We start from the raw sequence: 26,856 nt of genomic DNA, 5'->3' as shown, positions 1-26,856 counted from the left end.
TCAATGGCATAGACTTCAGCTTCAACTGCAGTCTGACCACCTTTGAGGCAGTGGAATGGGAAGCCTTAGCAGATCCTTTCCTCCAGATGCTGTGAGACCCAGCTCAGGGGCTTGACGATAGGGTGAGTCCTTTCAGAGTCTGCATTCCCAGCCTTGGGAGATTCTGGTGCAGAATGGCAGTTCCTGGTCCAGAGCAGGATGTGCCCAGAGGTCCAATGAATGAGGTATTTCTCCATAGTGAATCCAAGTAGTGGTGGGGTATCCCTTCTTTTAAAGGTAAAAGTCCAGAGGTGTTTGGGCTAAAGCCAGCCTGCCTTAGTGGTTACATCCCCTTCTAGAAAGAAGTGGACTTTGCTCTTCTGACCTCACACCCAAAGTGCTTTGCTCTAGAGGAAATGGACAAGAAGGAGAGAGAGGCATAGAAAAACAAGAAAGTCTTCCTCCATTATACAGAGCCCTGTCTACTCTAACACCCCCTCCTCTCCTCACTAGGACCAATGGCAATTCGAAATGCTACACCTTGGTGTGGGGTTACTCCAATTGAATGGGTGTGCTCCATTGATACCTGGGCCCAGGACAGCTGCCTCTGCATCATTATCTACCCACACAAAGAGATCAAAGAAAAAGCATGGCCATTTAGGTGTCTGCCCTATTATTTGGCAGGCTCAGCATGTCTGACCAGAAAACACATCACCTTCCACAGCTGAGCTGGCTTACAGGAGCTGACATTTGTGATTTAAAAGTGGATGTGGTTGCAATGATCATACATAGTGCCATGCACCATTATTTTATTCGGGCATAGCTTCTCTTTAGTATTACTTTGTTACCAGCCTGGGCTACTTATGATACTGATGCAGCAAGACAAATAGAGATTATGAAAGTGGAACCTGATCAGCAGATTACCTTACAGAGATGGAAAAAAGCCAGGGCTTTCACATCACTGAAAGATGGCAATTCCTCACAGCTGGCGCCAGTACAAGACCAGACACTTACCAGGAGGTAAACATGAGAACAGGAACACGAGTGTAACTACCTAAGCAAAACTACGTTCTCAAGCATTTCTTTAGATGACCTGTGACCAAATGTGTTTCCTTAGGCCAGTGTCTCAAATGCTCCTGATACGTTAACTGGGTTAAAATAAAGAATGTATGTAGGAGGCCCCTTTTTCTGTATAAAATGGGGTTTCTTCAAATTTTGTATCTCAGCTTCTGACACCAAGTTCTTCTGAGCTTGCTCAAGCAGCAGATCCGTTCTGCCAAATCAATGGAAGCAGAACCGTGGAGTTTTTAGTACCCCTAAACATCCTCAGGTTGGACATTTTCTGGCAAAGCTAGTTGGAAACCATGTTGAACCAGAGCATTTCAATCCACATCCAGTGCTGGGGTAGCGTTCCATTTTATTACAAATTAATAGGACAATGCCTACCAGGTATGGGTTCATGTGCCAGTGATAGCATTATTATGGTATCGAAAAATGTTCCTGCATATCTAGGAGTCCTCCATTGAACTCCTGCTCGCATACTGAGGGAAAAAACAAATTGTACATAACTAATGTGGCTGCATTTATACCTACCTTGTTCTTATTTAAGCATCCATGGTCTGACAAGGAGTCGGTTCAAAACGGTGGCTTGAATGCAATAAGGAATATTGCAGCTAAAGCTACATTCTCGTGCCATTTGCATTCAATTAAGATGCTACATAAACGTGATAGTTTACAATTCATTTTGGCAGAGGAAGGGATGTTATTTAGCTAATGTGAGGGAGTTTCAATCTGATTGCTCTCTAATTGAAAATGTGTCTTCTTTGAAAGTGACTGCTCAATGATGCCACTCCAGGAAAAGTCAACTACTGGGAATTGACACTTTCTCTTGAGATCCCAGAAACTGCTGATCCTAATGAGACCTTTTGACATCAGACCCCAATGGAACTGTTTGACATCTCATGCTGACCCAGAGATACCCAGCTGAGCAATCGACAGCTGTGATCATGTCTCAGCTAAGATGGTCTGGTCCAGGTTTATGTATATTTTGTAGCCACACTCTGCTTCTATTATCCTGATTTTGAGACCAAATCCACTGTTTCACAGGTATACATTAAAACAACTAAACCACAGTATCCCTGTCATCCTAAAGCCATGTGGTGGGCACAAACCAATTGCACATATCTAGTATTGACTCTAACATTATCCAGAATCAACACAAGGACCATCTTACAATGACATGGATCCCGGCGCCTAGTGCCCACAGGGACCGTGCAGTTGACACTAATGCCAGTGATTAGGTACAGTAAGCTTGATTACTTCCATTTAGAAACATAGACATTTCACCCAAGTACATTGCTTTGGACAGACCGTTTTATTAATATGTTGGCCTTCATCCAGTATGTCTGATCACCTCCTGAGAGCTTTGTCTAGATTACTCAGCCACAACTACCAGTATTTCATTTATTTTGTTGGACTTTTGTTGTGCATGACATTGCGAGCAACATACTGCAAAGGGCAGCAAAGTAGGTGAGTTAAAGTCTGCTAACTGAGCCGTGTTGACCTGTTCTAGGGAAAGTTCCAGGTTTCTTCCACGAGGCCTTTAGAAAAATACAGACATATGTTTAATTCAAATTATCCATGACAAAAACTCCCAGATTGAACTGTATTGTACAATGAAACACAAACATTGGAAGAGTAGACATGGAGTTATTTATCCAATCTTATTATACAGTTCCCTTCTCTAACTCAGGGAATTCAGAAATCAGTTTCACCTGGAAATGATTGAAATCATGTTTTTCCAAAATCATAATTATTTTATTTTTTATTTTTTTATTGTTTTACATGTCATACAGCTGAACAATGTCAGCTTTCTAACAGACTATATCACATTGATAAAACATTCACATCACATTATCAAAAACTTCCCACCAACTCACCTTGTCCCACTTAATCACTCACAGACCTCCGAGGCCCGGACTCCCTAATCACCTAGCGCTTTGAGGAGTTATGCGGTCTTCCTCCACACAACAATAAAAAATATAATGCAAGATGCCTCATTCCCATTCATCAGGCGTGTCCATAGCTCCCTCTCTCCTAGACCGTCACAGTTACCAGCTGATTACACAGGACACATTTGCAATACTGACAATGCTTTACACTCAATCAATAGATGCTTCACTGTTTCCAGTTTTTGATTCACACAGAGTCGGCAAGTTCTTTTACAGCACGGAAAGTTAGTCTGCGCCCTAATAATTTCAAGAGTGTTAACTGCATTTATTTTTAATTTGAGGTAGTCCCAGACCAGCAGGTTTCCCACAAATTGCTGGATATAGGCTTGGGCCCCCTTATCACAATGTATTCCATAAAAAGGAGACTATTAATCTTCGTTCAAAGACTACATTTGTAGGACTCCCGGTGATAAGCAATGATCTTACTTTTCATTTCCTGGTTGTAGCGTGTGTAGCTAGCTATATGTTAGAGAATTCACCGGGAATTCAGCGTGTCAACTAAGTGACTCTGAAAAGATGTTAGCCACACTGCTGTTTTTAATAAATGCACCTTTGGTTCAAACAACCTCAAAAATAAATTGATGGAGGCTTCCAATTAGAGCATTAGCCAGCTTCCAATGCATGGATGTCTCCAAGTAGACTACGTCAATAGATGTACAGACAGGGAGGCAAACTATTTTTTTAAGGAGAGTTCCCTCCAGTTTAGCCAAGTCCTTGATATTTCTATTTGCCCAGCACTCAGCCCCATACACAAGGATAGGGAGGAGCTGAGCAGAGTACAATTGTGGCAGGATACCAAATGAATATCCTCCTCCCTTAAGTGCCAGTATTTTTAGGCTTCCTATATCCTGGGCACTCTTTAATTTCAAGAACTCTATGTAGCATTTGCAAGATAGTCGGTGGTTAAACAAAATGCCAAGATATTTATATTCTTTGACCACCTCCAGTTCTCTCCCTCCAAAATGCCATCTCGTCCGCCTTGTTTTATGCAGGCGGGAGCAGGGGCTTAAGGCCATCACCTTGCTGATATTGATGGTTAGGAAATTCAACTCGGAGTAAACTCTCAGGCAGTCCAATGAACGAGTAATCCCTAATTTTGGGGGATAGAAATCGGGTTGGCCAGATTAAAAAGGAGAGGGGTACAATTGCATCCTTGTTTTAAACCCTGTTAGTCGAAAATCCAGGTGGAGGTCCTCCCTTTTTGGTCTAACCTAACCTTTACACATGTATTCTCTTGTAAAGCAATAATCATAGAAAGCAGGCCAGGTGGGACTTTCCAGTCTGACAATTTCTTCCAGAGTAGGCTCCTATTCACAGAATCAAAGGCTGCACTACAAACAATGTAGGCCACATAAACCATTCTTCCACGTATGCCCCATGCTTGCTGTATTGCGGTTGTTACAGCAAGGCAATTGGTAGTAGTACCCAGTCCACTATGAAAACCAGTTTGTTGCATGGGGATAAGTTTAGCCTGCTCTGCCCATTCTCGTAACTCGCTCAGCAGTAAGCGTGGGAAAATCTTTGACGGAGCATCCAACATTGCGAGTAAACGATATTTACTTGCATGCTCTAGGCTGCCCTTTTTCCATATGGGGATGATAATGCTGCCATGCCATGAAGAGGGTAAAACCTGGCACTCAGCAATCCAATTGAATAGCCAATCAAGAGTTGATGCCCAATGAGCAGCATCCCTTTTAACAAGGGAACTGCAAGTCCCGTCCGGGCCGGGAGCTCATGATGAATTACTATCCATTAGTACCCGGCGCATGCTCTACACCGGGAATACTATGTGTGGATTGGCTCTTTTCTGAGCCATACCACACGGTATTCCCGTGTACGTTAGAGTGTCCCGCGAGTGCTGGGTACTCTGTACCCGGTGAGGGGCCTGGCAGCCCCTAAGACAATGAGGAGGCTCGAAATGGGGCAATCCTCGCTCCACGCCTCCCAATGGCTGGAGGCTGCCTTCGTCCCCCGCCGGGGACTCAGGTACGTTTTTTTCCTCCCTCCCCTCCCCCGCAAACATTCCCCTCCCCACCCTCCCAACCCCACTTACCTTATTTTTTCTTCTTTTCTTGGGATCAAACACGCTGGAAACACTTCTGTTCCCAGCGTGTCCGCGTGTATGCGGCAGAGTTTCGAAACAGAAAAAATGCCATTAGTAGCCCGGTCTAGCGGGAAGGGGTACTAATGGCTATAAGACCCTTGGTGACGGACCAATACTGCCCACGGTAATGCCCCCAGGGCTTTGTTAAGGCCCTCGCTACGGTCGGGCCTGTAACTATGCCCCCGGGGGCATTTCGTGGGGTGGTATTGGCCCGCCACCTCCGGTCTTATTGCCACATAATACATTTCATCTGTGTTCAAGGTTTTACTAAGAGGTTCAAACCCAGCAGGCCCAGTAACACCAATGATGTACTGGGGGGGGCTCATGGTGGGTACCCTCTGTAGCTTTCCAGAAGTTACGGGTGTCTTTCACTAGAGTAAGGCCTACTAGGGAACACCAGCATTTGCATTCAAGATAATAGCAGTGGTTTTTCAGCAATTTGCGATAATTACCGTTTTCTAGGTTGGACTGGTAACCATATGCTGCTCCATCTAATGATGATTTTGACAGGGCACACAAGTTAACCCTCAAGGACCTTCTTTTGTTAACCACAAGTTGATCAAATAAGTGGCTATGGGTAACACGCGTTGTTTGGCTCAAATTAGAATTTAGGTTTTAGTGATAACCCTTGCTACTATTGCCTTATATTCATTGATAGCCTTTAATGCTGTATCAGCCAATGTGTTAGCTACACTTGCTTTACTGTACTCAATGTAGGAGACCAGAGCAGTCTGTATACTAGGTACAGATATTTCGAGGCGACAGTCATTCCATGTTATACAACTCATTGCAGCATTAACTCTCCAAATCCCGGGCTGGATAACTATCGATGGGTGGGGGCAATGAGGTATTCAAACTAATGATCAGAGGAAGGTGATCACTCTCAAGACTATGTATTATGGTCCGTTTATTTACCAATAAAGGGGCATTAGCCAGGAAGGCATGTTCCAGAATACTGCTAGATTTGTAACACATATGTGTAAACTGTGGAGGCTAGACAGATGGTCTTGCACTGTTCAGCATCCTGAACCTGGTAGAGTACATCACACTTTCCCACTAAAGTCCACGTCTGCATATTTGGTTAGACGAGCATCCGCCTTGGATGTAGGGGTGGATTTCTGCTCCGGGGACACCAATTCCAATTCCTTAGGGATTTTAGCATTGAAGTCGCCGCAGATGATACAAGGAGAACATCCCAAATGGGCCTCCAACCATGCTTCAACTTCTGCTAGTTCAACACCATGGTCTAGTCAGTAAGGAGGATCATATATATTGATGACAATAATACGATTAAGTTCTCCAATATTTGATGGTTCTCCACACACTTTACCCACTAAGATATTTGGAGAAGGAGATTTAAGTTCTTCAAGCAGCAGTGGTTTTTTATGCCAAAAAGCAATCCTCCCTTTGGGCGTCCCCAGTCAGCCTGTATTGCTTTTTTACATATGAACTGCCATCTGTCAACATGCACAGGATTTATAAGCCATGTCTCTTGCAAGGCTACCAGTAAATACTGATCAATGTGAGCCATCAACCCCCCTCCTCCAAAGAGGTGAGAATTTCCGCTGGTATTCCAATCAATCATCCTAGACACTGTCCCTAGGCTTGGAGTGCATTTTCCCATGTTGGGTAACCAAGCTCAACAGCCAAGATCCGTGGGCTTCTTCCCCCCGTGGAACAACCTTAGCCCCTGCCCCTATTGGCGTGCTAGTGTCATGGTTGTGGTCACTACTCGTGTCTGGGGTGATTTCTCCATGTGGCAAAGGTTTTGGATGGGTACTTAAGTCCCTGTCTGCTAGACAATATCTATTTCCATATTCAGCATCGATAGAAAAGCATTCATAACCTAAACGATTCATTCAAATCCTAATTATATATTTTGTATTGTAAAGCATATTTTATACATTATTTTTGCTATTTTTATTTTTTAAACACTAACAGCCTCATTATTATTTTGCAGAATGTATCTTTTTATCGGCACATGCATTAATTACCATTAGTGCATGTGTTAATTTAAGGCTTTCTCTGGTAATGGCCATGATAGGTATCATGACTGAAAGGATGTGAGTGTGTGGGTATTTGAGATGACCATATTTTCGTTCCTGCTAGGGATTCCACTCCACATTCTTTCATCAAGTGTTTTTAAAATATTTACACCTAACTTTTGGGTGGAGATTAATATATTATTAATCTCTATTCAGAGTTCAATACTAAAATCATGTTTTATTTACCAAATGAGGTAGTTCCAGAATACTACATAAGGTAAATACCTTAACACTGCACATTCAGTCAGGTGGAAACAACTTGTTTATCTTTGAACTACTACCTGCTGTTACCAATACTGTTTAACCACCCGCTTAACATTCATTGAGTAACATCAGGCTATGTAAAGATCAGTGACACATGTGAGTTCAATGGGGTCCTTTATCACTCCCAAAAGATTGTCTTCGGAGATATATTGCAAAGCTCACATAACATTTGACTTTGCTCTAAAGCTACTGAACCTATGAAAGTGGCTATGCAGCTCAAATGTAGGGAATTCTGTCCTCAGATACTTTATCAAGTGGACATGTCATACTATATAATAAAAGGACGTAACTTTGTCCAAAGCCATCATGCGCAGTAGAGACTGCCCGCTTCACCAGCTGTTTCCTTAGAAAACATATCTAAGTACATGTTCCATTATTATTTCACAATTGCGCGAAAACTCCCTTACATCGAAAATGGACTAAGATAACCAATTAAAAAAGTGTGAGCAAAACATGTAGGTGCCAGAAGGAAAGGTTAATTAGTGGAAGTGTGAGAGGGGAGTTCAGAGGCACGAGGGACCCCTCAATAAATGCAAAGGGAGGGGGTGCTGGACAATAGTGCAAGATTGAAATTAAATTTAGTAGTAGAAACCTGCTGTAAAGTAAAAACATAGATCATAAGAATAAATCTGTACTTTATTTCATAGTAGTTAGGGTTATAATTAGTAAGTCCTATCGATATGCTAAAAAATAACTCTTTATGAATTTAACAGGATTGCTGAAATAAACCCTACTTCTACTTCTTTAGTTTTAAATTAACAAAACACTGTGACATAAAGCCTGGGGTATATGTGAAAGAGCTATGAAGTTCCACTGGGCTTTCACATTGATGGTTTTATCTGAGCACCTTTGACAATCAGGCCAAGAATTAACTCAGAGGGGACCATCCAGAGCGCCCTGCTTGTGGGCCTTATCCTTTTTTTGTCGGACATCCCAACACTGTAAGTCCTTTTTTTGCCTCATTTGGAAGGCGTCCAAGCACTAGCTCTCCACACTCATCCTCAACATCTAACTGATGAGCTTTTATGCAAACGTGGACGAACACATTCTAAAACCAGTTGCTCAATCTTAATGAGGCAGTTCTGAAATTAGAGACCAGGGTCTATGGAGTCCAATGCTTTGGCTCATAAATTACATTAAAATATACCACATAATATATTAACATTCTGAAAATGTCTTGCTTTACACATTTTAGCCCGTGTACACGGGCATTTACATTGCTTAAGTATACAATAATAATACTGACAACTGGGGTGTTTTATATATATATATACATATATAACCAGGGAAATTTGCTGTTACTAAATCCTGGTCAATGATTTAATTTTCAGGCCTTGTTTGTGCAGCATTTTGGGCGGTAAGAAAGGGGTATACGGTTTCATGGGGATCTTTGGTGAAAGGGTTTTATGAGTTCAAATACATACAAATATAAACCTGTATTGCTAAATGATCGAGATAGACAGAGTTTGGATGCTACTTTATACCTCACCACATGGTTTATGATACTTCAGGGTAGCAACATGGATAGGAATCGTTGTTTCTTTGTGGGATGTTCACCAGTACAGGTCAATTATGCACAGTGTATTCGTCGCAAACCACATTATTGATGTCCATGACATTTTACCAAGGGGTTCATGAATTGCACTATTGACCCACTGTAACATGGTTAGTGCTGGGCCAAATGTCCCAGATTTTAATGTTGGAAATGTACTCTTCACACCTGCAAAAATGTGGTGGCCTGCAAATACTACCAGGTTATAGTTGGCGGAATGAACCAAACCACCCCCTACCCGCAAAGCATGTCAATGCCTCACAGCACACCAAAAATCAAAAAATGTTTTTCTAATTAAAATGCTGGTGTGCTTGAGATTTGAAAAATGTTGTAACATTCCCCACAGCAATGTCGGGGCCCAAGTAGGGCACGTTATTTGGCTCTGAGAGGGATTAATAGGTCTGCCCTCCATTGCATGGCGAACATTGGTGAACCATGGATGCCCCTTGAACTTTTCTAGACCACTTTCTAGAATGTCTGAATGGTTGCGGAACTACAAAACGCCTGAACATTGGTTTGCACGAGTTATCCCTGATCCCCCCTAGCTTAACTGTGGCATTGTAATGTTCTGAACTCGGGTTAATGGAAATAATCAATAACATGTACACTAACCATAAAAACTAAGGTAATAATGTTTCTGGGTCGTAGATTGACTTAAATGCACTAAAGAGTTTAAAATAGGTTACACAATTCTCGCAAATGCGAAAGGTCCGAAAAACCGGTTCTGCAAATGTAAACACTTCATTCATGGCGGAGATTCTGGTGCATAAAGAACGCCTTTGATAAAAAACTGGTTCCGGTTCCTGTAATATAAACATCATATGTATGTTAATTGTACAATGAGATCACCTCAAACTATTGTACTCAAGACATTAATCAAGGCGTTTTATGGGTCATGATATCTGAATGGCATCACATTATCGTTCCAGGGCCCACCGCGGTACACTTAATTAGATGCCTCATCACTTGTGCTCATAAACTCTTTTTGTCTCACTGAATTTGAACAGACACGCCAAAGAGCCTTGGGCCCTGCAAGTGGAAACGCCATTCTCGGAGTGCACAAGTTCAGCTCACTGAATATAGCATCCGTGTGAGTTATAGTGGGAAGCAAGGCCTGAGCCAATAGTCCCCACCTAGATCCCCACCTAGATCCAGTGTTGACAAGTCAGGCCGGTTCCCTGTTTAAGAGCAGGCAACTACTGATGGATGAATGTTTCTTCCTGATAAATTCAAACTTGAATGCCATCTGATAGGGGGCAGTTAGAGGATGTTCTTGTGTATACTTCTTTCAAAACAAGGGTCTGCAACCTTTGGCTCCCCAGATGTTGTATACTATTGCCCCCATGATTCTGCATCATTGGCTTTGTCGGATAGGGCTGATGGAAGAACCAAAGGAGGCAGAACCCCCTTTTAACACATTGAAGTAATCAGTGAAACCTTGCTGCATGTAAATATATATTCCAATTAAATGTGTAATTTAGCTTTCGGACTGCTGTTTCCACAGTGCGAGCGCACCAATATATCGAGAAAGAGAGATATGTACTTGGATAGACATGTCATTGCCTGTTCTGCACACTGCAAACATCCAATGTGGCCCGTGTTTACAATCAGGAAGGATTATTAAGCAGCAGCATAACATATTCTGTAGTGTCTGGAGTCACAGTATGTACAGGTAAGTTGCAGGAAGCAGGCAGGGGCCGGTAAGTATGAAAGTAGATGAGGCTTTATTATGTTGCAAGGTATGAAGTACGATGGAGGGAGAGAAGGCAGGTAAAGGCATCCTTCAAGCTGCAAATCCCATCCTCAATGTCCCAACTGACATTCCTTGAACACTGAGGGAACTCAAGGTTCCACTACTGCTAACATTCCTTGGGCTTGAATTGCATACAGCAATTTAAGCAGAACACTGCATATTATTGTTACTTTCTAACAAAAGCTGCAGAATTTGATCGATCAATTCTTATACTGCTGCGCGCAGGAGTAAACTTGAGAATTTACTTGGGACTAATTTACAAATGTATGCATGGTCTATTGCCATTCACAAGTATTGCTTCAATGTTATAAACAAATATTTCTGCACCATACCACAAGTATTATAGCTTATTCCTAAGAAATTGCTGGGCCTTCCCCTCTTTCAATATCAAGACCTTAATGTAAAGCATCCATTCACGTATGCTTTGTCATTCACTATAGTTCTGCTGTGCACTCGCTCCCTTTTTTGTAGAAGTTGGACTCTTTATTTTGAAAGTAACGTTACATTACATTGATGTTAGAAAGTTGAATAATATCAACAACAAAATAAAATTATGTTAGTAATAATCGCAACTCATCAGAAATGAAAGACACACAATTAAATACATGAATTAAGGAACAGTCAAAGTTAGGCCCATAAATAAACACAACGGGGGGATTATACAGAAAGACAATGAAGAAGGTGAAAACTAAGCACCCTTTGGGGACATTAAGAATGCAGAAAACGAATGACACAGATGCATTCCCAGCACCACTATTCAAATTAAATGAGCTAGAATGTGTATTGGAAAGGGTAGGCACATGATTTCAGATGGTTGCACTATACTGTCCTGTACATTAGCACTTTTTGGGTGTTTCTATGCGCAGAATAGAATTACCATGACAAATAATCTTGGACCCAAATAACCAGACAGACTCAAAGAATAAGACAAAATACTACTTTATTATCAGTTCAATAAAGTATGAGAACCTGGTGAACAACAAATCGTAGTCCACACACTCTCAGTTACATTTCCTGTACGCAAAGTCTTTATACCTCGATGTTTGTCCGTTATGAGGTCACCCTACGTGGTAAATAATAAAACCTATTGGACAGAGGTATTGGTTAGGGGAACATATCCACTTATAGCTTATGTAGGTGTTAGAAACATGATTGGCTTCCTCACATCTAGAAGGATTGGCTTCCTCACATCTAGAAGGAATGCCTTGAAACTCCCTCTAACTACATAGTGCAGAGATTATAGCAGCTTAACAGCAGCAAATTGGCTTCTGCAACAGTGTATGGTCCACCATCACATAGGCCCTCTGATTGATTGGCATTCTCTTCCAACCTTGGACATTCGACTCTTTAGCAGTACATAAGCAAAACGAACTCCAGGTGCAGAGAACAACATCAGACTACTGATCACTTGCCCAATTAACCTAACATCTCTCATCAGCCGCGCCTTCAGCAAAGGCTTCTCCTTTGTACTTAACCTTGTTCGATGTTCTCTTCTCTGGAACTTTAAGGGAGTGAAGGCATATCGTTATCTTTGCTTGAAGCTTATTAATAGGCCTTGGTTACCTGATTTTACACCACGTGTGAGAAAACCACTATTGTGTCCATCTTGCCTTTGTTTAGTGCTATTTCATTGAATTATCCTGGGTGTCATGACTCTCTTCGGCCTCTGGAGACATGATGGTTACATCTCACATATGCTTTTCTGCATCTTTATTCATCAGTACTTGGCATTCATAAATGTTCGCTCATTTACTCAATCTAAGAGAAGTATGTCCTTCATACATTGCTTATCCTCATTGACTCCCCTTGTACACTTCAACAGCTTGTTGCTGTGGTATCCTTGATCTCTGGCCAACAGCTATTCTTTGTTTAAGCATGAATTTGTATATACGGCCTCTGTCTGCTCTGTAGTACTGGTCTCTTTCCTTCAAGCTATTCACTTGCTCTTATTCAAAGCCGACGTCCATCTTTCCAACATGGCCGATTCACCCATGTTATGTTTCTACTGCAGCAAGCTTCTATGTGACTCATCTACCTTGCGTTTCTGTAAATATATACATTCACTACATATGTTTACTTATCTTCTTTGTCTATATCGTTTCTTCTCCATCGTATATATGATCACTTTGTTTCTTCAGTTGCAGCAAATCACCTGCTACCACTACAGTTCAAGGGTACATTTGGTATGGTTGTCTGAGTGCATAACGTCTCTCATACACTCGATGCAGTATTGAAATTATACCAGGTGTCATGCACAGTGTCTTCTTGTTATTCATCCAATAGGTGGGAGGTTAGGGGGTGGGGTATATCAGTGACATACACATCTCCTTCTATACAGTCCAATATCAGTCATTTAATATGCATGCTTGCCATTATAGAATTGATTCATAATGTCATGGAATATAGCCTTATAAACTGAGGAAGCTGCCATTACTGCAGGATAATGTCCTGCCACCAAATTATGGCCCTAGGAGAATATGTCATAATTTGGTAAGGTTTATTATGCTAAACGAAAATCACCCCTTGCAAAGCCTATTGTGGTGGTATCTTTGATAGTGAGTAAAGAAAATAGAAAAAGTTAGTTATTAAATTATATGTGTTCTTATTTTGTATTATTTAAATAAGGTTGCCTTCATAAGTTAAGCCTTTAAATTGCAAACCTCGTTACAATGGAGCAGGTTTAACATAATCATGTAGGAGTCATGTAAAAGTAAACAATTTCTTGATAAAAAAGTGAACGCATTTTCCAATTGGTAGTTGCAGAAAAAAAGCTCCTCCCCGAGTGGAAGTGTCTTGAAAAACATCTTGCGTGGACATGTCTTTGTTGTTTCCCAATTTGCCTTTTAAGACAGAAAGCCTAAGTTACAAAGCATTTTTCAATGGGAATTGCACCATTGAAAACCGCCTTTTTAAATCAGGCCCACAATGTTCAGAATGCAGTAAATGCCAGTAGTTATTGACTGCACTCTGATCATTCAGATTGACTAAGAGGAGGTCAATAAACAATCGCCACGTGCTAATGTGTTTCTGGCATTTTTATGCAAATCTGCACACAGAAGTATAAGTCATCACAAGATAATGGGGTCAGACATCTCAGCTCAGGTTAAAGTCCTGAAACCCAGCTTGTCATCTCTACATAGGCAATGCATTTAGTAAGTAATATAAGATGATTGCATCTGGAATGTTGGAGCGCCTGCAAGGCTGTGTATCAGTTTAGAATACATGTGCACAAATGTTTTGGCAAAAAACTACTTAAGCATGGATCTTGGACTTCTGAACCTACATTGGAGACTCATCTCCAACTCCAAACCATTGTAAAATGTCTGGTTGCGTAGGTATTTCCTTGCAAACAATTCCAGCAAAGAAATAGTTATTATGGGGCTGTTGTATTGATAGTGCCACTTTACTAACTTTTACATTACTAGGATCATTACTCCACAATGCTTCAATGACATTCCAGGCAATCCCGTGACTTAGGGCCTCATTACACGATAGGCGGAGAACCATGGCGCTATTAGCGCCATGGTTCATGCCGGTAAAATACCGGCATCGCCTTGGTGGAAAGGGGAATTACTGCCCCATTCCAAGGTTGGCGGGGCGGTAATTCCCCCTTCCACCATTACCCTTCCCCATTCCCATTTTTGCCCCATAGGGCTCTATGGGAATGGGGAAGGCCCTAATTACGGTACCGCAAATTGCGTTACCGTAATTAGCTCCACTGGTCCCTTTGCAGGTTGGTTTTTAACACCTGCAAAAAGCAGGCGTTAAATTCCCCAACCCGCAAAGGGACCTCGTAGTAAGGCGGTAAGGATTTACCGGTACCGGTAAAATACTGGTACCGGTAAACCCTTACCGCCTACTGTGTAATGAGGCCCTTAGTCTATTGAGTGAAAGGACTATTGGTCAAATGTTCTGCGCACCTTGGTACGTACAAATGAGCAGAAAACTTGATCACACTACTATGAAAATAACAAGAATAGATACAAATTAGATCAGTGATGAGAAGTTTTGGAAGAAGCTCCTCTAGCGGTAGATTCTCTGTGTACTGGAACTTGTGGATTAAACTATCATCAAAAACATGGACTTGGAACATCAAGTGTAGCGATAGGGCAGCAGATTATAAAGTAGAAAGCAACCAAACGACCAGAACAAGTATCCCTAGAGAAGGTGAGAAAGAATTCTAAGAATAAGAAACAGTATGGTGTAACGCTCACCTGGCTCCCCTGGAGGCGCGGGCGTGGCTGGGACTGCTCTGACCCCTTCTGCAGAGATGCGTAAGACCCGGAAGATGGACTGGACTAGATTCCCCAACCTGGCTTTTCTGGCTCGGAGGAATATCCCACTGTGTGTGAAAAGGACGGGTTAATAGTCTGCGGGTGATGTTCCGACCTCCCACTTCCCTTCTCTTCCTCCGTGAAACCCTTTTGGGATTCCCTGCGAAGACTCACCTTAGGGACCAAAATGACGAGCTCTCCATCCTGCTTCTGATGCAGGGGCGCGTTGTGATTCCAGTTACTTCACTGGATTGATGAGTTTAAACTAGTTTTTTCCATTCCCGTCGTACCGCAAATGTTTATGGAAAGTTTGGGTTTATATTCACTCATCTGTTCTTTTCTTTCGCAGGTGCTGGAGAAGATTCCGGGCTGCAGGCGATTTGGATGAAGCCAAATTCTGGTAAGAATTCCGATGAGAGATTCCTTTGCAGTTTTAAGTATCTCCTTTAATGTCCAATGTCTTTTTCCCCTTAGGGGCCGGGGTACGGCAATGCCGGAGGTAAGGCGCCGACCCGAAAAGAGCTGCTGTGTCTCTCTTGCAAATGGGTAAGTCTTGAGTGAGCGTATTGCTAATGTTCTCACATGCTCTCACTAATACAATGTCTGTTTCTTTTCCCCTTAGGGGCCGGGGTGCTGAGATGCCGAAGGTATGGCACAAACCCGAAGGCGGAGAGGGAATTGAACCACAGGTAAGTTCTACTTAGATTCGTGTTTCCCTTCTCACCTCTCTTTCTCCTTCCTTCCAATAGGTGCTGGATGGCGGTGGAAGCTCCGGATGGACGTCGCAGGACTCGAAAACGCCACGTGCAGGTGAGTGAAATGCAGCGTGCTGCCCGCGACGTGATGCGCATTTAAAATGTTTGCCTTCTTTGCAGGATCGTCGGCGTGCAGAATCCGGAGTGCAGATGTATCAGGTAAGGTTCTTGTTTTCACCTGTTCTCTTCCCTTTTCTTCTTTAGGTGTTTCCAGGATGCTGGCAGGCGTGATGGAGGACCAAGGCAGGAGCAGGCACGGTGAGCGTCCAGCTGCTAAGTGCAGAACAACGCGAAGCGTGGTCTGCTGCTTGGGTGTGGCTTAAATAGCCTTTCAAGTAGTTCCAGAAATATGTATTCCTCCACCGGTCACACCCTAGAGATCAAGTAGTCCCTAGAAAAATAGTTCCTTCCAGTCTTGGAAGTTGCAGCATGGTCTGCACAGGTAAGTTTACACCAAGCACTACTCCCAACCTACTTCTGTATGAGCTTGGCACCGATGGCGCCAGGACTGATGTCCCCTATGAGCCTGACGCCAACGGCGCCAGGACTGAGTCCAAAGGGCCCCCATCTGTGGCTGCTGGGACTTCCCTTGAATGCATGGTGTCTGTCTCTGAGGGTGCCGGGCCTGGTTTGGCTCCTTGGAGGCAGGCATCATGATATATGGAGAGGAAGAGCGGGCAATGAGTACATGGAGAAAATACTGTTCTTTAAGATGGAAGCAAATGAGAAGTACGTTCGGAATACGGTGTATTCTGATATTGTGAAGGAGCGCTCTGTCCTGAGAACGTTTGCTCCTGCCTGCATATTCCTACCTCAAAGCAGCACTGCGAGCAGAGCTCTTGCTGCTCCACCTGCTTCCTGGAGGGGGCGGAGCCATCTGCGGACACGTGACGGATCACGTGACCTCTTCCCATCACAAATTTCCAGCCCAACCGCCCGAGTGGCGTGTATTCTGATATTGTGAAGGAGCGCTCTGTCCTGAGAACGTTTGCTCCTGCCTGCATATTCCTACCTCATAGCAGCACTGTGAGCAGAGCTCTTGCTGCTCCACCTGCTTCCTGGAGGGGGCGGAGCCATCTGCGGACACATGACAGATCACGCGACCTCTTCCCATCACAAATTGCCAGCCCAATCACCCTTGCAGCGTTAGGCCCTGGAGGCATTAAGGGCTGGAGTCTCCGTTTAGCTGTTTGGCTGTGACCTGTGTCCTTGTCCAACGGACATTCTACTCACTATTAGTGATTCAGTGAGTATTTAAAGCCAGGGTCTCAGTTTCCCTACTGCCTGCTCTAACTTATATTTGTCACCAGGTTGAGGGGGGAGAGTCGGACTCTGGCAGCTCCTTAAGCTGTCAGGCATTCCTTACCCTGTGACTTGGGACCTAGTTGGACATCTGCAGATTTATGGGACTTTTTTTTCTACATAAGTTCTTTACTACACTGTTTAATTGATATTGACGTATACATTTCTTCCTATGTATTACCTGATTTTACTGTAGGAATAATATCTGTGTGTTTTATTGTATATTAGTGGTAGTTTCTACTGACTTTTATATACTGATTCACCTTAGCTACCACTTTTATTCAGTGCATGTTTTAGTTTTTTGTATTTTCACAAACATTCTGGTCTTATTTCTTCAAACTGTATTTTATCTGTCAGTAATTTTGATATTAACTATCTAGTACTGAGGCTCTGCCTCTGCTACCTAGAGAGTTATTTATTTTGCTGCTACTTCTTGCTCTCTGACTCTTGAGTTCTTAGGCATAGCCCCCTTTTCTGGATGACACGCAAGGGCCTCAGGAGTCAGTCAGTTATGGAGGCTTCTTTGGACTCCATGCAATCTGCTGTGGTGGTCCTTTCACCTGATCCTAAAGAAGCTATCCCTTCTTTGAATTCCTTTCCTATCTCTCTGGGTAAGATCCCTCATACACAAGTGTTTGGTTCTTTGGACTCTACTCTTATGAAAAGCACGGTTCATGCTCAAATCCACTCTCAAGATAGGAGTGAGGTACTCAACATCATGGGAATTATTCCACGTACTCTAGCCGCCAATAGCTGCATTTTCAATGGAAAACATGATATTTCCATTGATGCTCTGGAAGAACGTCTAGCAGCTACTATAGCCTTGAACTAGGATGATGGTGGTAGCTCATTAAGGGAGATGCCCTGTTCCGACTATTCGAATAATAATATGGTGAATACTCTCCATTTAATTCCCATTTCATCATAATCAAAACTGCTTCAATCTGACTCTATGGTGGATGGTTCTGGTTCTAACCATATAGAACCTTCTGCTGCCCCCAATGGCGCTACTGCCCCACAATCTTCCTTACTAGAGGGTAACAATAAACATACTATTTCCCCCTCTAACTTATCTGTGGAGGTCTCCTCTTCTGGTGGGGTAGTTAACCATACCTCTTCTATTCAGGTGAACCTTTCTGTTACTCCTGCTAGTAAAGCTGCCACTCCTACAATGAAATCTACAGTTTTTAAAACACCCCTTATGAAACCGCTGATTTACACTCCCAAAGTAAAATCTAAAATGGGCACATTAGGTGAACCAATTCAGTGGAAAAAAAATCTCCAATTATTTTGGGAAAAGAACAGCAACTAGTACCCTTATTAAACCTCCCCACTCAGCTTTGACAGTGGCTACTCTGGATCATCTGCATTTGGCGGATGTAGTAAAGAAACTAGAGACTGATGATCCTGCACACAATGATATTGATGATATCAGTATTATTGAATGTGCAGATAAGGCAATATCTGAGAGTGAGTTGGAACCTAATCCTACTAATATGAACAGTGTAACTCAACAAACCTGTGATGCTTCTCTCATGGGTTCTCCCTCTGAACTCAGCAATTTTATCGATGAGTATACAGAGAAGCAAAACTGGCTCAGAGAAAGAGGTCTACTGCCAGATATGAAAACGAACATGCAAGTGAGTCTATACTGCACCATACCCTCAAAGAGGTCGACGATAGAATAAAACTGACTCAACCTACAGTCTCTGCCATGAATATGGTACTAAGCCCCTTTGTTAGTCTTTATTACAACATCTGGGCAGAGGTTAGATCACACTCTCTTCTACTCTCTGAAATGTACACCAGGCTGGAGGGTCTTGATAGGTTTGAAGAGTTGGTAAAGATTGTTAAGGAAGATAACCCCTATATAACTAAACTGTGCCCGGAATATGCTGTGCCAAGCCAACTAACTACGGAAGGGCCGTTAGTTAAGAGGGGCCTTAATGTGGAAAGGGCTAGTGCCTTGGGGGAACATTCTAACAAGATCACCTCTTTAATTGCCTCGCTCTCCTCAGAGAAGGGAATATGTGCTCAAACATTGCCTATTCCCTCTCTGAAGGATGAGGGAGTCCTCTCGGATCAACTCTTAGGTGCAAAATCACCAATTAACCCTGAAAAGGTGTCTATCAATACCCCCTCGGGAGAGGTCCTAGATGGGTTGGCTGTCCATTTGCCTGGTTCTTCTCTTCCCATGTCTGTTTGCGACTCTATTATATTAGAAACGGAAAAACAACATAAGGGAGACACTGGTGTCCTATTTTAGACTCTAAACCCCACCCTAATCTGGAGAAATCTTCTGATTTAATCGATCCTACTAAGGAAACAGTACACTTAAAGGGCTTTGCTCCTGTAGGTAAAAAAAATGTATTCAACATATAAAGAAAACTAAAAATATGAAATATATGAAAAAAATAAACTCATTTGCTAATCATTTTTTTTTAAATCTGGTTTTGCCAAGAGCTTCCCCACTCGTAACTACTATTACCCCTTTTAAGGGGGTTTATATTCCGGTGGAAGCAGCAGTACCTCCGACTGCCATACCTAGTGTTGCTTCTGTTTCCGCTGTGACTACTTTATTGCCTGTCATAGACGTAGGCAGTCAGACTGATTCATTGGTAGTTAGTTCTATGCCAAATGACAATATTCCCCCAGTGGCTGCGGGGAATGCGGTCTTGGCTGAGGACACTCATGCCATTGCTAACATTAAAGTAATTCCAACCCTTTCTGAGCCTATAAATAATAGTGCTTCGGATGCTCAAACAGAATGTAACTCCGTAGCTTCTTCCTCAGCTATAGAATCCCTCATTGTTCCTGGTGATCTGTTACCATGTACAAATTCTACTCATCCTGTGTCTATAACAACTCCCATATCTGTGACCCTGGTTAATCTTGATATGGCAAAACAATTATTACAGGATCTTTATGGAACAAAGCCCCCCTCCTTGGTGGACGCTAATCCAAACTTATGTTTATCTCAGGCCACGGCCGCCACTACTAGTTCTTCTATCACGGATGGCCAATTATCCTGCCCTCCTGAGGGTCATGTGGTTTCTACAAATTCAGTCTCAGGGGAGCGTGTTATGGGATTTAGACCAGTGGGGGATCTCTATGTTCCTAATATCTTAAACCCTGTTCAATTAAAGCCATCAAATGGGGGATCTTTCAACGGTCAGGAAAGATTTCCTTTTGGTCCTCATGTATCCCAAAATAGGACCATTTTAAGGAGTTCAAGGGGTAATGACTTGGAAGTTGACTCTTTAAGTACATTTACTAAATATACTGCTGATTCACTTCCCCAACTGTTGGGGGATAAAGATTAATTAAAGACTCTGCAACTTACTAGTCTATGGGGCCAGGATATGCCTATTTGTTTGAACCGTGGGAATATCCTGAAAACTTTTCATCAATGAACACCTCTTTCTCTTATCTCTAGTTCCGACATGGAAATGATTTTCTTTCCCTCTAAAAATTGTGTAGATCTGAGCAATATTATTTTGAAATCAAGAGTGGTGTTGGATTTAATAATGGGCCAAAAAGAGGGCCTAATGCAGCTTGGTTTTGAAATAAGATTGCTAAAATCTAATAAGTTCTCCGGCAAGTGTGGAGGATCTGAAGAGTATAGGGGAAATCTTACTACGGTCTATCACCCGGAAAAGGTTTCGCAGCCTCAACAGAGGCAATTTACGGCCAGAAACAATGGAGATGCTAGAAACTGGGCCCAAGTTACCTCTGGCTTGTGGAAATGAGCATTCCCTTATGAGTCTGGTCCAGTAACTAATAATATGGCCCCTAACAAATTCACTCTTCTATCCTGGAACTCCAGGGGAAATGTACATCTTTTAACTAATACCTATACAGAAGCTATGATCAACGGCTTTGACTTATTCTATCTACAGGAAACCTGGCTGCTCTCCCCCCCCTGCCCTTCATTGATGGCTTTGAAATTTACTCCCAAAATGCTAAACCTAGTCTGGGAGGGAGGGCCTCAGGGGGCCTTCTCATTGGGATAAGAGCTTCTCTTGGCCTTAAGAATGTAGTTCTTTTGGATACGCCATTTGGTATTTTAGCTTTGGAGTCCATTTCTGGAGATGGCCTGGTTAACCTTCTTATGATTAACATCTATTGGCATAAAGGCCTTGCCGCCCTTGAGCCTTTTTTGGAAAGTCTTACGGATAAGGTTCTCACTTGGAGATCTCTCCATACCAGAGGGAAAGTGATCCTGGCTGGAGATCTCAACTCTCACTGCTCTATATCATCTGAGGCCAATTATGGCAATCTGGGACAGGATCTGGAGGATGATAATCGGAGAGGTCAGAAATTTGTTTGGGGTAGACTTTGGAATCTCTCTATGGAATCGGTGTGTTTAATATGTCTAAATGTCTTCCACGATTCTACTCTCCCGCTCTGCCCTACATGGCATAGAGGTTTGTCATCGTCTACTATATACTATGGGTCTCATTACACGGTAGGCAGTAGCCATGGCACTATTAGCACCATGGCTACCCCCTTACCGCATTCCGGGTCGTGTTCCCGGAATGGGGACTTACCAGGTCATTCCGACCTTGGCTCAATGGGAATGGGGAAGGAGCTAATAACGGTAGAGCAATTTGCGGTACCGTTATTAGCTCTGAAGTCCCTTAGCGGGTCCCTTCCATAACGCCTGGTAAAACAAGGCGTTAGGGGATTGACCCGCTAAGGGACCTCGTAGTAGGGCGGTAAGGGATTACTGGCACCTGTGCCCTTACCAGTGCCGGTAGTCCCTTACCGTCTACCGTGTAATGAGGCCCTATGTCTTCGTAGACCATTCCCTGTTTTTTCTCTCGACTGAGGTCCGGGTTTCTTTCAATGCCTGGAGTGATCATGGGTCTCTCTCTGTTTCATTCTTTCTTCCGATGAAGATGCTGTCCTCTGGGGGACCACGACAACTAAAAACTGTGGGCCACGGGACTGGGGTACGTTGGTCGCTGGCTAATATTAATCTCCTCAACTGTCAACTTATCTCTTCATTTAATCATACTTCTCTCCTGTGGAAACAAGTGGTTTTTAACACCTTAAACTTTGACACTTTCTTGAATGCTCTCCATAGCAGCATCTATGGTTCACTCAAGAGGGGTAATTCCAAAAGAACTCATGTTCATAGGTTTGATCGGGAGCTGGCCAATGAAAAGGTTCACACTCGCAAACTTATTAGAGAATTCCAATTGCTGGACACTGATTGGGATAATAAAAAAGCAAAAATTAAATTAATTCGTCAAAAATGTAAACATTATTGTAAATCAAGAAAATCTAGCTTGCTGAAAAATGATGCAGAGTCTATGTTAAGAGTCCTAGTTAAAAGGGAATTTAGGGCGTTTTGGGCTATTTTTTCAGCTCAAGACCATTATGCGGTTATTGACCAATTGAATACCATTCCAGAGGTCCAATGGGTAGATCACTACACCAAACTCTTTGGTAAAGGTGAAGAGGGGCTAGAACTCTGTGCAACTTGGGAGGGTGCACCTAATGTTAGGTGGGAGCCCGCCATTGATTACGAGACAATAGTAAGGTTAATCGCTAAAACTAAGAAATCCAGGGTTCCTGGCCCCAACGGCCTTACGAACAATACATTGAAAGCAGAACCAGAAACTTGGCCAAAACTTCTGTGCATGCTATTCCAAGATATAGTAAGTACTGGTAATGTTCCAACTGGCTGGCAGACTCCCCACATTGTTCCCATCTTTAAGAGAGGTCAACGGACTTTGGTCCAGAACTACAGACCAATCTCTCTTATTGATGCGGACTGTGAGCTTTTTGCTTCCATGCTTCTTTCTCATCTGAATGTTTGGATCAAGGAGAACCATATCCTTCCGAAACAACAAACAGACTTTAGGGTTGTCCACTAAACTAATCTTAATGGCTTTATTCAACTGCCTTATAAAGTTCAACATGGGGAAAATTTGGTGGTATTCTCTATGTTGCCTCAATCGATTTGTCAAATGCATTCGATTTGGTTATCAGGTCTCGTCTTTGGGCAAAATTATCAAGGTGGGGATCCCGGCAGGTCTTCTCAACCTAATTATGGCAATGTATGAGAACTCGGGGGTCCATATTAGGATTGATCTAGAGGGTACCCTCTCTAGAAGAATAAGGACATGCATTGGGCTGCTCTTTAGCTCCATGCTTTTTTATTCTCTATTTGGCAGATGTAGGGGAGTTTCTCGGAGATGCAGGTTTGGTGAACGCAAAATTGGGGGATCTCAGGCTCTCTTGGTTGGCATATGCTGATGATTTCCTTCTCTTTGATCAGACCAAATTGGGCTTGCAGAGACTTATATGCAAGTTTGAAGAATATTCTACACTTAATGGGCTAAAAATCAACCCGAGTAAAACCTGCACGATGGTCTTTTCTAAGGGGAAAAAAGGGAATAATTGGCGGTGAAAACATTATGAGAGCAAATAAAATTGTCTATCTGGGATTCCTTATTTTGGCCCAACCATCGGCCGCTGAATTAAGACGCTCCCTCAGACATAAAGTACTACCGCTTATCTCACAGTCTATTAAGTTAAATAACAAATATGGTAGGTTCTCTTTTAAGCCAGTGGTAGATTTCTTCAAGGGAAAGGTGATTCCGAAACTAATATATGGAATGGAACTACACTATTTGGCTCTCTTGACCTTTTGGGATATCCTCGAGGGTATCTTTTGGAGAAAGGTCATGAAACTTCCCAATTGTGTCCCGATATCGGCTATAAGGTTTGAACTGGGTTTAGTTTCTCTGCGAGCTAGAATCCTTTGGAAGGCTCTTGCACTCTTTTCTGCCCTGCTCTGTCCTAAATATGACACGCTCTATGATGACGTGGGTAAGACTCTCTTCTCACAGGGATCACTAGATCGAAACTTATTTCTTCTAAAATTTAGGGACCTCTATGAAAAGACCCTATTAGATATGTCTACCGATAGGGATACTCTGCTGACCAATCCAAACAAAGTGAAAGAGCTCCTCTTCTGCTGTGACTACATCCTCAGATGACTATATCGTGCCATCCTTCAGCCTAACACTCTTCCATCTAACGTCTTTTACTTGTTGTCATTCCCGGTATCTTGATAAACCTTTCAACACCCTTTGAGGATTCTTAACTTTGACCCAATCCCCTTCCTGAAATGACGGGCTGCGTGTTGTCTTGGTTTTGTCATAGTGTTCTTCGTATCTGCGTTGACTTTCCTGGGCTCCCTTCAGAATTTCTCCCATGTCTATTTTCCTTGTATGATTTTTCTCAACCCAAAATGGATTCAGCCTATTGCACGGCATTCTTCCTCTCATCAATACAAATGGTTTAACCCCATTGGCAGAATGGGGGGTCATTCGATAGGCATTGAGTGTCTCTTTCAACATTTCTCTCCACTGCAAGGTATTTGCTAATGCTAACTGTATAGTATTCTTGATGACACCATTCATGCGTTCGACAAGCCCATTCTCCATGGGATGATAGAGTGAGGTACGTCTGTGGCTAATGCACCGTTGTCTTAGAAAAACATGCTTCTCTTCTGACACAAATTGTACTCCATTGTTCATCACAATTCTTTCTGCGTCTCCCTCGCTGTTGAATACTAACTCCAAAAATTGAATTACTTTCTTGGTAGTGACAGTACTTCCACAACTCTCCAGGCCACCCATTTGGATATATAATCCACAAGACACATGAAAAATAGTTTTTAGTTCCCCAGTGTCACAAATGGACCGATAATATCCATTGCTAGTTTGCACCAAACATTCTTGGGTATCTTTATTACTTGAAGAAATTTCATTCCTACCCATCTCTTTGCGACTTACAATTTGATCACAAGAAGAGAGGCTCCTTGTCTTTTATTCTGACGCAATTCCCTAACCGCTATTACCGTTCGTTACTCCTGAAACTCAGATGGAATATTCTGCCTACCAAGGAGGTTTTATATAGAAGGTAGGAGATTAGTGATTTGGATCTTTATTGTCGTTTTTGTCACAATCCTGGGGTTACTGAATCTGCCTGCCACTTTCTTTTAGACTGAGTTGCACTGAAAGGTCTTAGGGCACTTTATTTAGGCAGATTCAATACTCTGGGACTTCTGGGGGCAGAAAACTTTATTTGGTCTAACTGTCTCTCTATTTCCAAAACTACAGACAGACTTGTGGTTGCAGGATTCATGAAATCATTAGATCTATATGCACCTTCCTGATGAATTACTTGTATAATGTTTTTTTTTACACATTTTCTATATCAACTATCTGCTTAATGAATGTTTTGTATACATATATAAATTGGACATTCTGTGATCTTTTGCAATGCGGAGGGAAGTATGATTTGGAATTTGTATTTGGTCTCAACTGTGCACTGATTCTATTGGCTTGTCTTATGTTTCCTACTTTTTAAAAAAGGATCTTAGGGTTGTATTGTATTTTCAATTGATTGTAATGTATGTATACACTTACTGTTCTCCTTTTTTCATTTTGAATGTAATTGTAAAGGTTTCTTATGTAAACCATTCACAATAAAATAAAAAAAAATTAAAAAATGAGAAGTACGCTTGCAATCTATTTATTTGATCTATTAATGTGAAACAGTTTTCTATTGATTTTCATGACAATGAGCATTCTGTCACATGGAGGATAACTGGGGCAACATGAATTATATACTTTTTGTTAAATATCTAAAATGATGAGAAAGAGAATTAACTGAAAATATAAAACGAGGGTAAAGAAAAGGTGAAAATAATAATATACGAAAAATATGACAGTTCTCCAATGTCACCAAGGTATCCAAGTCATATAAATAATAGTTGTTAATAACAACTTACTTAAAGAATATTTATTATTATTATCAATGTAGTATTATTATAATTACAATAATAATAATAATAATAATAATAATAATAATAATAATAATAATAATAATAATAATAATAAAAATTATTATTATTATTATTCATGTGTATAGTGTGTCCCTAGCTCAGGAGTAATGACAACATTGGTACCAATAATTTAGCAAGTCATCAAGTAAAAATGAGCAATAATATAACATGCTGGAAAGGACTTTGTCCAGCAACACTTCCGTTTCTGCGGTCCACTTGGCTGTATTTTGATACCTTACTGGTAGGTATAAAAGCAGGCACAGGAGTCTGGGTTGTCCAGGGTTCCAGTACTATTTTCACAACCTGAGCACAACGAAGCAATAATGTCAGCTGCCTTACAAGAAACAACAATGACCATTACTGCTTCTTTTGAGGCAGCTGGTATGTCAATGAACCCTCATGGAATCTGCCTGGTTTTTATACTTGCAAAAAGCAGGTCTAATCAATGGGGAGTTTAAGACTTTCTTCATGCATCAAAATTAGTTGCAGCAGAGATGGTGTTGTGGTTCCCACATGGTGCAGGGAAAGGCAAGACGCATATACTATGCTCCCTGCCACACTTCCATCATTGTAATTTGCATGAAAATAGCATGGATGTTTAAAAACAAATGGATAGCTTGTTGTGGTCTGTTTTGTACTAGTTTGTGTCATTTCCCACCGAATTTCAAATAGATGTGTGTCATGGACATACAGCACGGACACAAGGTGAGTTTCAAGTGGGTTTATTGTGGATCGCAACAGTAGCGCAGCAACAGCTCTTTTCCACTTATCTAGACTCCCACCAACCGTCCTCTCACAATCTGGTAGATGCTGTGTTCGAGAGCTCCTATGGTGTAGGGCTCTGGAACCACGTCCACAACATCTCCCCTCCATTTAGTGATGAAAAGAGAGATTGGAGAGAAGGAGGGAAAATCAAGACAGTGTAGATATCAGGAGGGTTATGAGGTT

The sequence above is a fragment of the Ambystoma mexicanum genome, chromosome 2p (assembly GCF_040938575.1).
Source record: "Ambystoma mexicanum isolate Mex_15411 chromosome 2p, UKY_AmexF1_1, whole genome shotgun sequence".
Classification (NCBI taxonomy): Eukaryota; Metazoa; Chordata; class Amphibia; order Caudata; family Ambystomatidae; genus Ambystoma; species Ambystoma mexicanum.
Note: the sequence above shows the minus strand (reverse complement) of the source record.